Source organism: Mustela erminea, chromosome 14 (assembly GCF_009829155.1).
Source record: "Mustela erminea isolate mMusErm1 chromosome 14, mMusErm1.Pri, whole genome shotgun sequence".
NCBI lineage: Eukaryota > Metazoa > Chordata > Mammalia > Carnivora > Mustelidae > Mustela > Mustela erminea.
In genome coordinates this window covers 87,072,484-87,086,560 of record NC_045627.1, presented here as the reverse complement: position 1 = coordinate 87,086,560, position 14,077 = coordinate 87,072,484, and the positions used below count along the sequence as shown (strand labels likewise).

At 47.5% G+C, this 14,077-nt stretch overlaps 1 protein-coding gene across 2 annotated transcripts in view; it reads right to left on the bottom strand.

Annotated features, from left to right (window-relative positions):
- DOCK1 (dedicator of cytokinesis 1) overlaps positions 1 to 14,077 on the bottom strand; it is a 491,527-nt gene that overhangs the window by 223,963 nt on the left and 253,487 nt on the right. The gene's annotated exons all lie outside the window — the stretch shown is intronic.

Below are 14,077 nucleotides of genomic sequence, written 5' to 3'. Positions count from 1 at the left end.
TCCATCTGGATTTCTAACACATGCTTTCATAGCCCTTCAAGCACACAAATGTAGAAAATAACTAGGAATTAAAGTCTCACTTTTCTTGAAAAGTAACCAGGGTCATCACATAGCAGCCCTGCATATGTCTGCCTGTAAAGAAACTGTTCGTGTGAGTTCAAAGACCAAACTGAGTGCGGCGGCGCCGGGTGGCTCAAGCATTAAGTGTCTGCCTTCAGCTCACGTCCTGATCCCAGGGTCCTGGGACCGAGCCCCATCGGTGTCCCTGCTCCGTGGGTGGCCTGCTTCTCCTCCTGCTCCCCTGCTGTGTTCCTGCTCTCACTATCTCTCTGTCAAATAAATAAATAAAATCAAGAAAGGAAGGAAGGAAGGAAACAAAGAAAGAAACAAAGAAGGGGCGGGGGGAGAAGGACCCGAGTGAGGAAAGGGTGAGTCTCCCGGCCACTGTGTGCGTCTCAGAGCACATCCCAGGGAGGACTCAGGGCCCCATGCAGGGGTGGCTGATAAGTAGAGATCCCCCAAAGCCCTGTGACACCACTTTCCTGGGCCACCAGCTACCTGCATTACTTTTGAATATGATTTTTTATTTTTTTATTTATTTTTTTTTTAAAGATTTTATTTTATTTATTTATTTGACAGAGAGAGATTACAAGTAGGCAGAGAGGCAGGCAGAGAGAGAGAGAGACAGAGAGAGAAGCAGGCTGCCTGCCGAGCAGGAGCCCGATGCGGGACTTGATCCCAGGACCCTGAGATCATGACCTGAGCTGACAGAAATCATGGTGTTGGAACTTCTCTTATTTGACCCAGATGTAATTCCCACTAGGAAACAACATCTACTAGGAAAAAAAAAAAAATCCATGTATTAAAAATTCAATAATAAAAGTTGTAAAATGTCAGAAACAAATAAGATAATAATAAAAGTATCCTCTAAGGAGGACCAGACGCTGGTCAGAGCGTATCTCGAGACCCCGAATTCACAAGGAAGGGGAGGCAGTCCCTCTGCCCGCCTCTGTAAAGACAGCACATGGGAGACTCAGATGATGGTTTCGTAAGGTCAGCGAATGAGGCTTCGAAGCCCCCTGCCAGGAGCGTGTCTCCTCTTAAAGCAACCGATACCACCTGCCTGTAACCCTAGACTATTTACCCACTGAGTAAATGAAGAGAAATGCCCCACCCAACCGAGGAGACACACAAACCCCTTCCGTCCAGCAAGGCGCACTTGGCCTTCCCCTGCTGCCCTTCCTGCAAAGGGTGTGCAGGGCTCAGCAGCCTAGCCCTGAGGAGAGACGCTGAGAGGGGCCGACTGGCACGCATTTAAGTCATAAAGCCCTCCTCACATTCAGAAATCAGCCACAAGAGTCATCAGAGCTTTTAGTCCACTCTTTAAAAAAATAAAAATAGTAATGCCTAGGACAATGAGGCAGAGGGAGAGAATTTGCATTAGCATTTCAACTTCATGTACTCAGGAATCCTTGGGGAAGAAAACAAAGAGAGAGACCAGCAGAGGTCATCCTGCTTCCAAGCTCAACCAGCTCAGCTCCTGCGGGGACGGGCAGAGCCAAGAGCTCACTGGGCCCCACAGATTCCAGATTTCGGGGCCTGCGCCATTAGCTTCTCGAGGTGCCCGGTGACAGACAGCAGAAAGAGGAGGAGGGAAAAGCAGCAGCCCAACTTGGCTCCTGGTAGGTTTGCTCGTCTGGATTCCCGAGCTCAACCGGAGAGTTATTTGGTGGTAATCACAGAAAGCCCCTCCTGACTGTATTATCATCCAGTTACACAGGGTCTCAGGCGCGGTCCCTTTACAGCAGCGCTAAGGCCTCCCGTCTCACCTCCCTGGAGCTCCACGGCAACCGTGGGAGCCATTTGCAGAGCCGAGCAGGGGCTGTTCTTCCCGGGACGAGCACTGGGGCCCCGTTCCTGCCCTGACGGGGCCCACAGCACGTGCTGATGGCAGCAGAGCCGAGTCTTTATGCTAGCTTCTACAGGTAATGGGACGGTAACCACCAAATTTAAGACTTCATAAAAAATTTCATTCTCGCTGTGAGGGAACCAAGAAATAGAGATAGAAATCTTCTCTCTTTTTTTTTCCCCCTGATTGAAAACATAACAGTAAGACTGGCATAGCAGGATGATGTGTCCAAGGGGCGCCAGGGAGGGACTGGGGACGGCCACCGGCCCATGCAGCGGCCAAGCTTGCAGTTCCCAAGCCAAGTCCTCTTGTCCTTGGAAAACAGCAGAGCAGATGTGGAAACTACTAGGGTGAACTCCAATCAAAATGACATGTCTTAGGTGAAGTCAGGTGCTCAGGGGCTGTGCTGCCTGGGAGTACACGGGGACCCAAGGCGGCGGACACGCCCACTCCTGAGGCTTGCTATGACCCTGGGGTCTCGGCAAAGTTCCCTCAGGAAATTTTAGGTGTAAGACTTAATCACCCAGTTGGGGGACATATTTGTTTGGACGACTCATCTGACGGAGCACTCACTGGCAGGAATCACTTTCTTGCATTCACACTTCTTCCAGTTTCCAGATCCATCATTTAAAAATGCAAGGCAGCTCTGACCAAGGGAAGAAGGGAGGCTGGGTTTGGTGAGCCCGCGAAGCCCTCCAGCAACACTGGGGCACTGCAGGACGTGCCTGGTCATGCTGTCAGTTCTGACAAGGGGATGACACGTGCCTTCGACCTCGCGTCCAGAAGCCACCAGGGAAACGAAGGCCATGCAGAGGCCACCCGATCCCCAGTTCCAATCTCCTCAAAGCTTCAACCTTCCCTTGCTCTTTTCTCCAACCTACAGAAAATCCTAAGTGAGATCTTCCCATGCAAAGTGACCTCTGATTTTTTTCTTTTATAAAATCCAAACCAAGCCCTAAAACACATGCATCCACACACACATACACACCTATTTGTCCCCAAATCCAAAGACAACTTCACCCTTCTCCTACCTTCTGTGAGTTCAACATCCTGACGCGTTGGTTCTCAAAGCCACTATGCATTGTCGGCTGGCGCAGAGTATAAAACCAAAGATTGCCTCTGGATATTCAAGGGAATTTCAGTGCTTCCGAGAGTTATGCAGTGAGAAGATAAATTTTCAAATACTTCCTTCAGTTAAACACACTTGAGAGAAAAGAAGGTAGGCCAGGCTTCTCGTTGCTAGGTAAGCACGTGGCGCCACCAAAGAGAAACTGTACTAAAGACCAGGAGGCAGATTCTAGCACCGCGCACAAGGAACTGATTTTAATCAACACAGGAGCCCCACAGTCCCCATGACAGGCTACACAAAAACACTGTACATGAAAGTCAGAAGTTTGATCTTATGTCTCTGGAGAATTTGCAAAGCCCTAACAGATACAGAATTGACAAAAATGAAGGTCGGGGGGAACATACAACAAAGTTTATGGAATTAAATGATCACCATGTCACATCTTTGGCAAGTTGAGAGACATATAGGCCATGGGATCATTGCTCCCTAATGATACTCAAATCTGAAGAATTAAATACAACATTAATAAATGATATCTGACTGATTATTGATCCTTCCTTTGGTGAGAAAATTCACATTAAGCTAGTAAGCATTCTTCAAATGGGTACCAAAGAACAATTATAGAAACTTAACTATTTATCTCAATTGCTTGGAAGTTCTCAAAACAAAAACAAAACAAAACAAAAAAAAATACATCAGTCAGCATAAAAGCTCTAGTTTGAAAAGCCTACAGCAAAGATATTTCATTTGGTCTCATGAAGCGCTTAAATAAATCAGCCAGAGATGAAAATCCAATATTAACTGTCCGGCATTGTCTCGTCTTGACTTACACAATGTTCTCTCAGGGGGAGTATGGGAAGGAAAAAAGCCCCCAGCATACATGGCTTCCCATTGAAGAGACAACTGCATTCAAGTTCCAGTAACTAGAGTCATGTCATACCCAGAAAAGCAAAATTCTTCTAGCACACAATGACAAAGATGTTGCCATCCCCAGTTTTAGTTTTTTTCTGTTTTTCCAAAAAGGTGCATCTCAAATACACACGAATAGTTCCATCACCATACTCTTCACCAAAAGTAATCCTTCATAGAATATACTGATCTAATTCTGCTCAGATCTCAAATAAGGCAGGTTTCTAAGACTCCAGCATATACAAGAAGCAAAAGGGAAAAAACAGTTTCCTGTGATGAATCAAATGCTTTATAAATTCATCCTTAAAAACTGGGGTCTAGGGGCGCCTGGGTGGCTCAGTGGGTTAGAGCCTCTGCCTTCGGCTCAGGTCATGGTCCCAGGGTCCTGGGATCAAGCCCCGCGTCGGGCTCTCTGCTCCTCGGGGAGCCTGCTTCCTCCTCTCTCTGCCTGCCTCTCTGCCTACCTGTGATCTCTGTCTGTCAAATAAATAAATAGAATCTTTAAAAAAAAAAAAAAAAAAAAAAAAAAACTGGGGTCTATGCATGGAATCAAAATTCTTACAAAGGGACTTATGGTATAAATCAGGGAAAAGCAAACTACAGAATGGGGCAAATCTGGACCACTCCCTGGTTTTACAAATAAAGTTTTATTGGAACTCACCCGTATTCACAGTTTACATATTTTCTATGGCTACTTCCTGCTTCAATAGCAGAGATGAGTTTTCACAAGAGATCGTATGACCCACAAAGCTGAAAACACTTATTATGTAACTCTTCAAGAAAAAGTTGATAACCACTGCTATAAACTATTCTTCCCATCAACAATTAGGCAGTAAAGTCAGTTGTCTATGAAGGCAATCCCAAAATAAGATACTCATCCACGTTCTCAACGTGTCTAAGAACAAATGCTAATCTGTTGTCCTGGGAAAAGGGAGACAGTAATTCCAGGCCTCCCAAAAGGGACACTGGCTCATGCAGGTGTAAGTTAAAAACGAACTAGGCCAAAATATGGTTTTTGCCTCAGTGGAAGTTGAATTGTTATCTGATACTTCTAGAGACTACTTTTAATTCTCCACAACTTGTAGTGATTTCTAAGGAAGATTCCTGGCTTACTTCATCACATTTGTTGACCTCCCTGTGCTTCTTTCTTCATCTGACAAATGGTGCTGATAACAGTACTTAGGTTTACAGAGATTTTAGGATGATTAAGGTGCTGATTCATGTAAAGTTCTAAAATCATGAGCAGCAGAGAAGAACCAATTGGCATAAACTCAAGTTAGCTCAATGAAGACTGGAGAATGAGGGTAGTAGTGTTTTTCTATTTCCACATGAAGGTCCCGAGTATAATAACAGTTATGGAGGAAAGAGTGTACCTAAAACCAGCCTGCACTTCATGGAGAATAAGACCTGAGATGCCAAGGCTTGCCTTTTACCCAGAAAAAATTAGCATACATTCTGAAGAAAGTATTTAATAAGCAAGGAGTCTGCAGTTGAACCTTGAACAATGTGGGGATGGGGGGCAGTGATGTCCATGCAGAGGGAAGTCTGCGTGGAACTTCTGACCTCCAGAAAACTCACCTACCAAGGACCTGCCATTGACTGGAAGCCTGACCAAAACCAAGAAACAACCAATTAACACATATTTTATATGTTGTATATATTAACTGATGTATTCTTACAGTAAAATAAATTAGAGGAAAGAAAGTGTTAAAAGAAATCAGAAGAGAAAATTAGAGTATGGTATTTATATAAAAGACATTCACATCTAAGTGGACCCATGCAGCTCAAACCCGTGTTGTCCAAGGGTCTGCTATAGTTTGATTAGGGAAAGCAGAGCATTGGCAATCACAAAAACAAAGAGACAGCGTCAAACTGGACGAGATCTGTAGAAGAACTAAGAAGAGCACGTCAGTAAGTTCCAATTTACTGCAACTTCGACAAGAGGTATCGGCAAGGAATCTTCCACGATTCCTTCAGACAGCTATACAACCAGCCCTCCAGTTTACATAGCACATGAACGGATCATGTGTTAGAGCTTCCTAACACTGCTGGGGGGGCTGAACACAAGAGAAAAATGTCTAAAGCTCCAAGCATGGAGCCTGGCCCTGTGGCAGACATGTTGGCTTCTTTGTTGTTTGAGCTCTGGTTCTTACTGAGGGGACTTAGACTTAGAAGGGGACTTTAGGGAAATTAGCCCACGTCCTGCTTTGCCCTAGTCATGCCCAGACCATCCTCCTCATGGAACACGTGCAGGAACCCAGCACAAGCAATGTCGGAAACTGCCCAGCATACACGAGCCTTGCTACATGCGTACATGCAAGAAAACACCAAAGATCACACTTGCTGAAAGAGATGCAATGCTACACAGTCGCGAAGCAAATAATTTTCAGAAGACAGAAACCCTGTAAGCGCATAACAGGCAGTGGGTCTTTGAAAGGAGCATTATACAAAATGAGCGCTTGTAAAAGGGCAACCTCACAGTGCACCTGTGGCCAAGCCCTTCTCTCATACGAGGGGTTTGTTTAAAGTGAGCCGCACCCATGAATGAATAACTTCAAAAATACTGGATCTTTCTGTATACAACTGTAGAGATTATGCACGCTTGTCAAGAAATAAAGAACAGGCAAGTCTACAGGAGATCCTTGCGTTTTACATGGTATAGAAATATTATTTCTGCTTTAACAGGGGTTGTTTAAATTTCACGGCGAAGACCAGCCACGTTTCAACGCTTGTCATACGCCTCACACCTTAAGCTGATTTCACTTCGGTAACGTTTTAAAATGTCCTTTCAGTACTAACAAGGTATGTACTCCCATCAAGAAAGCAAGAAGTCAAAAAAGAACTCTGTATGAGCCTAAAGTACGAGAGGAAATCATTTCTTTGGCAAGCCACATGCTCTAAGGCGTGGGCACTGGGCTCAGACCACAACCACAACCAGGAGGGGGTACCCTATTTTCTTATGAGAAGCTGTCCAGAATTTCAGATGGAATCCCTTCCCTTTGCCCACAGCGGTGGAGCCTGCCCATGGAATCCCCGGGGCTGAGTCCCAGAGCCTGAACCAGAGAGCCAGAGCCCTTATTCCTTGTCCTTACAGGAGTTGGAAGCAGAGAAAGCTCCAGAAGTGAAAATGTTCATTAACACCCAGGGACCAAAAAGGAAAGAGCCAGTAACTTATGAACCCACAGGTGAAGCTGTTGGCTCTTTACTATTTTCATGGTGTGAATGAATCACAAGTCTTATTTTAAGGGACTCGGAAGTATCATCAGCAAATTCATATGACAATATTTACTCTGCTGGGAAGTGGGGGGGGGGGAGGCACCATTAAAATGAATTTCTTCACTTACATACTTGGATTCAGGGAGCAAAATAAATCATCAATAAATTTTGCCTTCTACTGGAACTTGAGGGCACAAAGCTCACAGCCCAAGACATCCTAATAAAAGGGTAATTTTACATTTGCTTATGCTGCTCAAATGGAGCAGAGCAACCCACATTGGAACAGGCAGAGAGATCTCACGCACAAGACGGGCCGAGGGGAGACACATCCCATGGAAGGACGGAGTGCTGAACTGTGGCCAAAAGTGGCCTCTTTGGTCCTCACCTATCCCGGCTTCTGGAACCCTCACTTATGGCTTAACTGTCTTACCCCAGGTGAACTTTCCAATATTCACCAAATTCAGGTTCAGGCTCAGGCTGAGAATACACATAAAGTGAATGAAGATTTCCTTTAAATTTAATACTAACTGATTTTTCTGCTGATGCTGTTTCATCTCACTGGTGACAACCTCCAAATTCACATCTCAAACTTATTCTTTAAAGAAACACACTAATTTTCAAGTTTCTTCTTTTAATCCACCAAAACAACCAAACAATGCGCACAAGTGGGAAAAAGTTTTCTGTGACTTGCCTCCTTCACTTGAAAGCAACACGTGCTCTGGGACGTCGAGATGCTTCCACCTTCTGACTCCGGGAGGCCTGGGGACCGCTCGGAGTTCTCCTTCCGGGGCAGGGAGAGAAGCTGTCTTGGAGCGGTGTTCGCTGGGACACCAGGTCGGGGAGAACCGTGACATCTTCACCTCTGACCACAGAACACTGACCAATGCGCACTAGGTTGGTGTTTAAGAAAGACTGCTGAGCAACATTTAAAACCAAAACGTCTTCCTTTTCTTGAAATCCCAGAGACAGTTATGACTGGGCAAGAACTGTGTTAAAATGTGTTTTTGATGCGTGCTTTAACATTGGTTAAAGGAACACTAGGGTTCAGGAATGGCAACCTAGAAGTGAGTATGTAAGGCACCACGCGCATTTAGAGCCCCCAAAAGTTCCAGAATGTGCCAAACCACAAATTAGGCAAATAGGAAACAGGAGATCTGCAACTCTACAGTGCAATGGAATTAAAGTAGCGACCTATTTAATCCTCCGAGGACCCAATGATACAAGGAAAAGAACTATTTTTTTAAAAAAACATATGGAACTGAAAATCCATACACGACCTTAGAAGTCATCAAACGTAACTGGAGATTTTTAAACAATTCTGTACTCTTCTCATTTGGAATGTGGCATTTAGAAGCAAAATGCCTGCTTTCCAATAGATGGTAGCTTGCTACCATGTCGTCCGTGATCCACAGCCCTGAGCAGTACATCTGAAGTCAGGTGCTGAGACCACCAATGGGTTGGGCAAAGTCCACAAAGACCACAGTAAGACTATGTCACCATCACTGGTGCCCAAAGAACCTGAAATGGTCTTTGTGGTAAATATGGAACAGACACATACAGCGATGGACAGCTGTTGTCATTCAATGAAGAAAATGCGTCACGATCTCGAGATTCTACTGAACGAGCATACAGTGCTATCCAAACGTGCCACGGTGATGGCACACCGCTGCTCCAAGGACAGCTTTGACTTCGAAGTGTGACTGATACAGGGATAAGAGGAGGTAGAGCTAGTAAAGGTAAAAGATGACCGGCTCAAAGACACTCTTTAGTCAGCCTGGGTGTGTTATCTGCTTGAGGAGACAGTGGGCTTGGCAGTTAACATTTCGAGCCAGTATCTCACCCATGAGAGAGCCACACTAATACCACAAGAGCCCAGAAGGGAGGGCTCCAGTGTGGACACGCCATGACATCTGAGGAGCAGGCGGTCCTTTTGAGTAACACTAAATGGTAACGTGTGCTCTTGAACGCTACTCAAGTTCGCATCACAACAATGAGCCTGAGCAGGCAGCTGCACTGTGGCACCCAGCAGAACTGAACTGGAATCTAGGCCTCCTCACTTCCGAACTGCGTGACCTTGGAGAAATTACCTAACGTCTCTGGTCTTCATCTATGAAAACAATTTAACACTATCCAGTTCAGGGTGTTCCGGTGAGGAGAAAAGGAGATGCCGAGCAGAGTCGGGGCACCTCCCGTTCTGTAGGCAGAAAACCAAAGTGGCCCGTCACCGTCAGACAGGTTCTGTGGCAGGACAGGAGTGGAACAGGAGAGTTTTGTTTTCTATTCCCTCCCCCTCTCTCCATCCCGCCTTCAGGTCTAGGAAAGCTTGGGTGTCAATGGAGGGCATTCAGAAACACCCAGGGTACACAGCCCACAGGGGGCGCGGTGCAAAACCTCAGGCCTCCCCTCGGAGCTCTCCTCCACCAGCAGAGGCCTTGCAAGCACGGGGCAGAGGGCCGTGGAAGGGCTGTCCACGGTTGACACCAGCAGAGTAGATTAGCAGAGCAGACACTGAAATCTGAAAGCAATTTTTATCCCTTCTTGACCTAATTCTGGTCCAAGGTATGGTTCTCTGGCCTGGCACACAACCTGCTGTGCAGCGGGCTCAGAGAGACACCGGTGTTACCAGAAGGGACTCAGAAAAGCCCCTTAGTCTTCTCCTCCTGCGGGGGAGGTCCGCTCCCCAACAGGTCAGACTTGGACAATGGAAAAGCCCCCACTCACAAGACGAAGGTCAGCAAAACAGTCTCCCTGCTTCTCTCTCAACGTAGCCACCTGAAGGCAGGGAAGGGCAGTTACTGACTTAGTGGGGGGCCAAAGCCTTTGAAAGCCTTTGGGTTCCATCAGAGCCCTACTCAAAAGGGGCTGAAGGGTAGAAAGGGGCCAGCCAGAAGCACAGGGTCCCTCTTCAACTGTCTCCTCATGTTGCTGTCCCTGTGGTAGGATGTGGTAAAGGAAACCTAGAGCCACCTTTGTTCTCTTGAAAAAGAAAACCATTCCACTGCCCACAGATACATTAGATTCACAGTGATGCATAATAGAAAACGAGGGATTTCAACTAATCTGTGCAATGTTCAGTTTTTCCAAACCAAATTGTATTCCAGGCCAATAAACCATCTCTGGTCGCTTATCAGGAAGGAAAAGAAATTCGGGGTGGGGAGCATCCCAGGAGCACAGGCCAGCATTTCAGAAACATAGCTCTGCTTCCCACCAGGAGGAAACACAGCTTTGTTGCCAGGACAATGGCAGAGCCACAGGCATGGGGCTACACACAGAGGGAGACTCTTTTGCTCAGAAAGTCAGTCCAGAAAGGGGAGCATCAATGCTTGAGCAGAACAGGACAAAGGAAATGATTCAGAAGGCCTCCTCTCAGGTCTTCCAGGCAAAAGATGAGGTCTGGCTGGAGCCCCTTTGCAGGATGTCTTGTTCTTGAAAGAGAAAAGAGAAGCATTTGGGTGTTACTGATGTCTCCCCTCCAGGTTCAGGCCAGCCGAGTTCCCTCTCCTTTGCAGCGGTGGCGTACAGCTGATCTGCGACCACCGCTTCGGGGCTGGAGGACAGAACCTGCCATCACAGACACCGGCTCACCTGACAGTCACTCAGGACAATAAAGCACAAGGTCGGAACATCCTTTCCAGAGGGAACCCCACCACGGCTGTGTGCAACAGTCGAGCAGATGCTCGCGGCAGCCTCTCAAAGAAGGAGGTCCCAGTACTTAGCTAGACAAGAAGTCTTATTGACATCAGCAGGGCCTGTGCAGGCGACCTGTTTTCTCTTACCTTGGGATGTGGAGAGAAAGCAGCTTTGACGATTCTATGAATTAGCAATATAGCAAGCCAACTTCACTGGCCATAAGCCGGTCCCATCAAAGGGAAGATTACTAGGGGGCACGTGTGTCGATGCTGCAAAGACAGCGCGTCTGCCCAGAGAGAAAGGAGGCGTACTTCAAAGACGAGAGCGTCTCAGTGAATTGATCCGTATGAATACGGTGTGTGACCACCTAGTTCAAGATACAGATAATCCACACCACAAGAGGCAGTGTGGCCCGGGCCAAAGACAACCCCCACCTGACATTGGACTTTTCTGCATTCTTGCAACGTCACTGAAATGAAATCCTACGACTACCACGTGTACTCCGGTGCCTGGCTGCTTCTGCATAACGTTTGTGAAGTTATTCGCATTGACCTGGTCCTTTCCCCTGCTGGGTGGGACCCTGCTGCAGGAGTAAACCCAGAAAAACGGTATCCCTTCTACAACTGATAAATCCTGGAGTTATTTCCAGTTTGGAACTCAGGTGGTCATGTTATGAACATCCTTGTCTGTCTCTGACTGGTACATTCTCGTCTTTTTAAAGGTGGAAACTGGGACATCATAACTTAACTCAACAAGAGGGCGGGCATCCAGCAAATCTCTGTGAGACACCTGCACGCAGCCAAGAAGAAGGCAAGAGAGGAGAGCCTTGGCTATTTTCTTAGTCATCTCTCTTGTACTTTCTCATCTCTTTAATTCTTAGGGCCTTCTGCTTTCAGGAAATCCCACTTTAAAAGTAGCTATTTCTCCTTTTGGAAGTCCATCTTTTTCAGCAAAAATCTGAATCAAAACCAATTTTACCTAATTGACTCCTACAATGAATCAACTCTCTACCAACTGTAACTCTTTTTCTGCGGAAACTGAACATAATGATTCATCCTAGCCCCTAAAAACATGCATGTGTCTCATCTGTAAAAGACACTAATTATAATGCAGGGGGGAGTGTGCAGGCAGGAAGACGGCATTCATGAGTCCCCGGTCTCCTAGGCCAGCCCCTCGCAGTGTCTGCTTTCAAGGTGAGAACAGGATGGACACAAGGACTCATCAGCCTCACGCATGTGGAACCTCCCTCCACAGGCAGTTACAGTGAAACATGTTTTAACAGTATTTACACTTGTGATGTGAAAACCTGCAAGGTAAACATGGTAGACAAAAGATGACTTACTTCAAAACAGAGGGAGGATACCAGTGACGTGGATAACTGAAAAACAACCAGGAGTCTAGGAGACAACCAAACACATAGAGATAGTCTTGACCATACTAAGAAGTTCATTAAGTTCTTGTCTTCCTGTAAATGGGTTTTCTAACCTGCCACTTAGAGTTTTTCTTCCTACAATTACACATCATGGGGATCTCAATAACACTGTCCCTGAAGCCATTTTCCTGGCAGCTCACACGGCCCCCTGGGGCTCTGCTCTGTCCTGCAGTGCATGCTTTTATGTTTATCTGTTTTTACTCAGGGCCCCTAGAAATGTGGCTGTCCATTACCACCGGCAGAATTTCAGTATTTCCTGGCAGTTTTATTTACAGTGACATGTTTAAGGGATGGAAGGCAGATTTCGATTTTATGGATTAGCAATAAAGCAAGATTTACAGAAAGCTGGAGAAATACTGGGCCTGCAGTGGCAATGGCACATCCCCAGGGGAATTATCTTGGAGCGATCCATGACAGTGATCCCTTCCACGTGGCATCGAATGTCCCCAAGTCCGACACATTCCCAACATCAGGTCCCTTCCAGGCAGAACAGGGAGTTGTAGGTCTTCAGGCTACGCACGCATCTGATGCTACATGTCTCCAGCCAGCTCTCACCAGCACCGTGGGCCAGCCAGAGAAGAAAACAGGCTAAAAATTACACTCCAGAATCTGGAGTAAGAAAAGGAGTGAGTAGACAGAGTTTGGAGACCCAAGTTCAGGACTCCCTTCCTGGACATATCTGGATGCCAGAGGACTGCAGACTTGTATCCATAAGGAGGCTAAGAGGTAACAGGGGAAGGAGGCGGTTTCAGGATGCTGTTCTTTTGGAACATTTGGACACGATGCCCCAAGTACCACATTAAGACAAATAAAGCATTACATATAAAGAAATTTATAAAGAACAGACACTGTATTACGCACCCTGCTAGACTCAGTTGAGCCCAGTGAACAAGGAACTAGAAATGGCTGGGTCCTGGGCACGGGGCTGGTGCCGCCGCAGGGACTGGGGGCGGTGGGCGTGGAGATGGGTGCAGGTGTGTGCACCTGCCGCTCTGCCTGAAGATGTGGTAATGGTACTTTTCCTCTTGTCCTCCCATTTCATCCCCCAAAGCCACTGCCCTTGGATCCACCATTCCTCTGCCCTTTCTTGGGAATTATTCACACTACCTAGTGCGGTCACTTCCAAGAATGTTCAAGAAGAGTGAACTTCAAGCTACAATCCTGAGAAAACTTGGGGAGCTGGGAGACCTGTGGCCAGCTGGCTGCTTGGTCCCAGGCCCAGGCATCAGGGTCTGCCAGCAATCAGGGAGGCCAGTGGCCCAGTCGCTTTGAGCTCAGAAGACACACTACCCATTGGTGGACTGGGTGGATTTGCCGAGTGGGTGGGGAAGAGCTCCTTGGGCATCCTAGATCTGCTCCTCCCCAAGTGAGCTCAACTCTGCTCTGTGACAAAAAGGACACATACCCTGTGGCGGCTGCAGGAGGGTGGTATGTGTAACAGGGAGGGAGGGGGCGTCTTGATGAGGAGCAGTGGCTGCGCCAGCTCTGGAGTGTTCCTAATGGCCTTGGGCCACAGACCCAGGAGGCGGTGGAGGGCACTCCCACCTCTATCCTCACTACACACAGCTGGTGGGCCTGTCAGTCTCCACTTAGAAATGCTGACCCTGGGCTGGACTCCGCAGGAAAACACGACCCTGACCCTGGCCTCCCCTAGGCAGCAATCCGCAGGTGAGGGGACAGACGTCTGTGGCCCCCCGAGCTCCAGGATTTCAAAGCTACGCCGGCCTGGGCCCACTGGCAAGCAGGCAGCCATCACTCAGCGACCCCGGAGACCCCTCCCTAGAGAAAAACGCCAGGTCCCCCGCCCTCCAGCTGCTCCAGAGGCGGCTGGAGGGCAGACTCAACAAGTTCCCGGGCCGCGCAGCGCCGCCTGCAGCCCAGAAACCCTGAGGACGCGCCGCGGTGGAGCCCC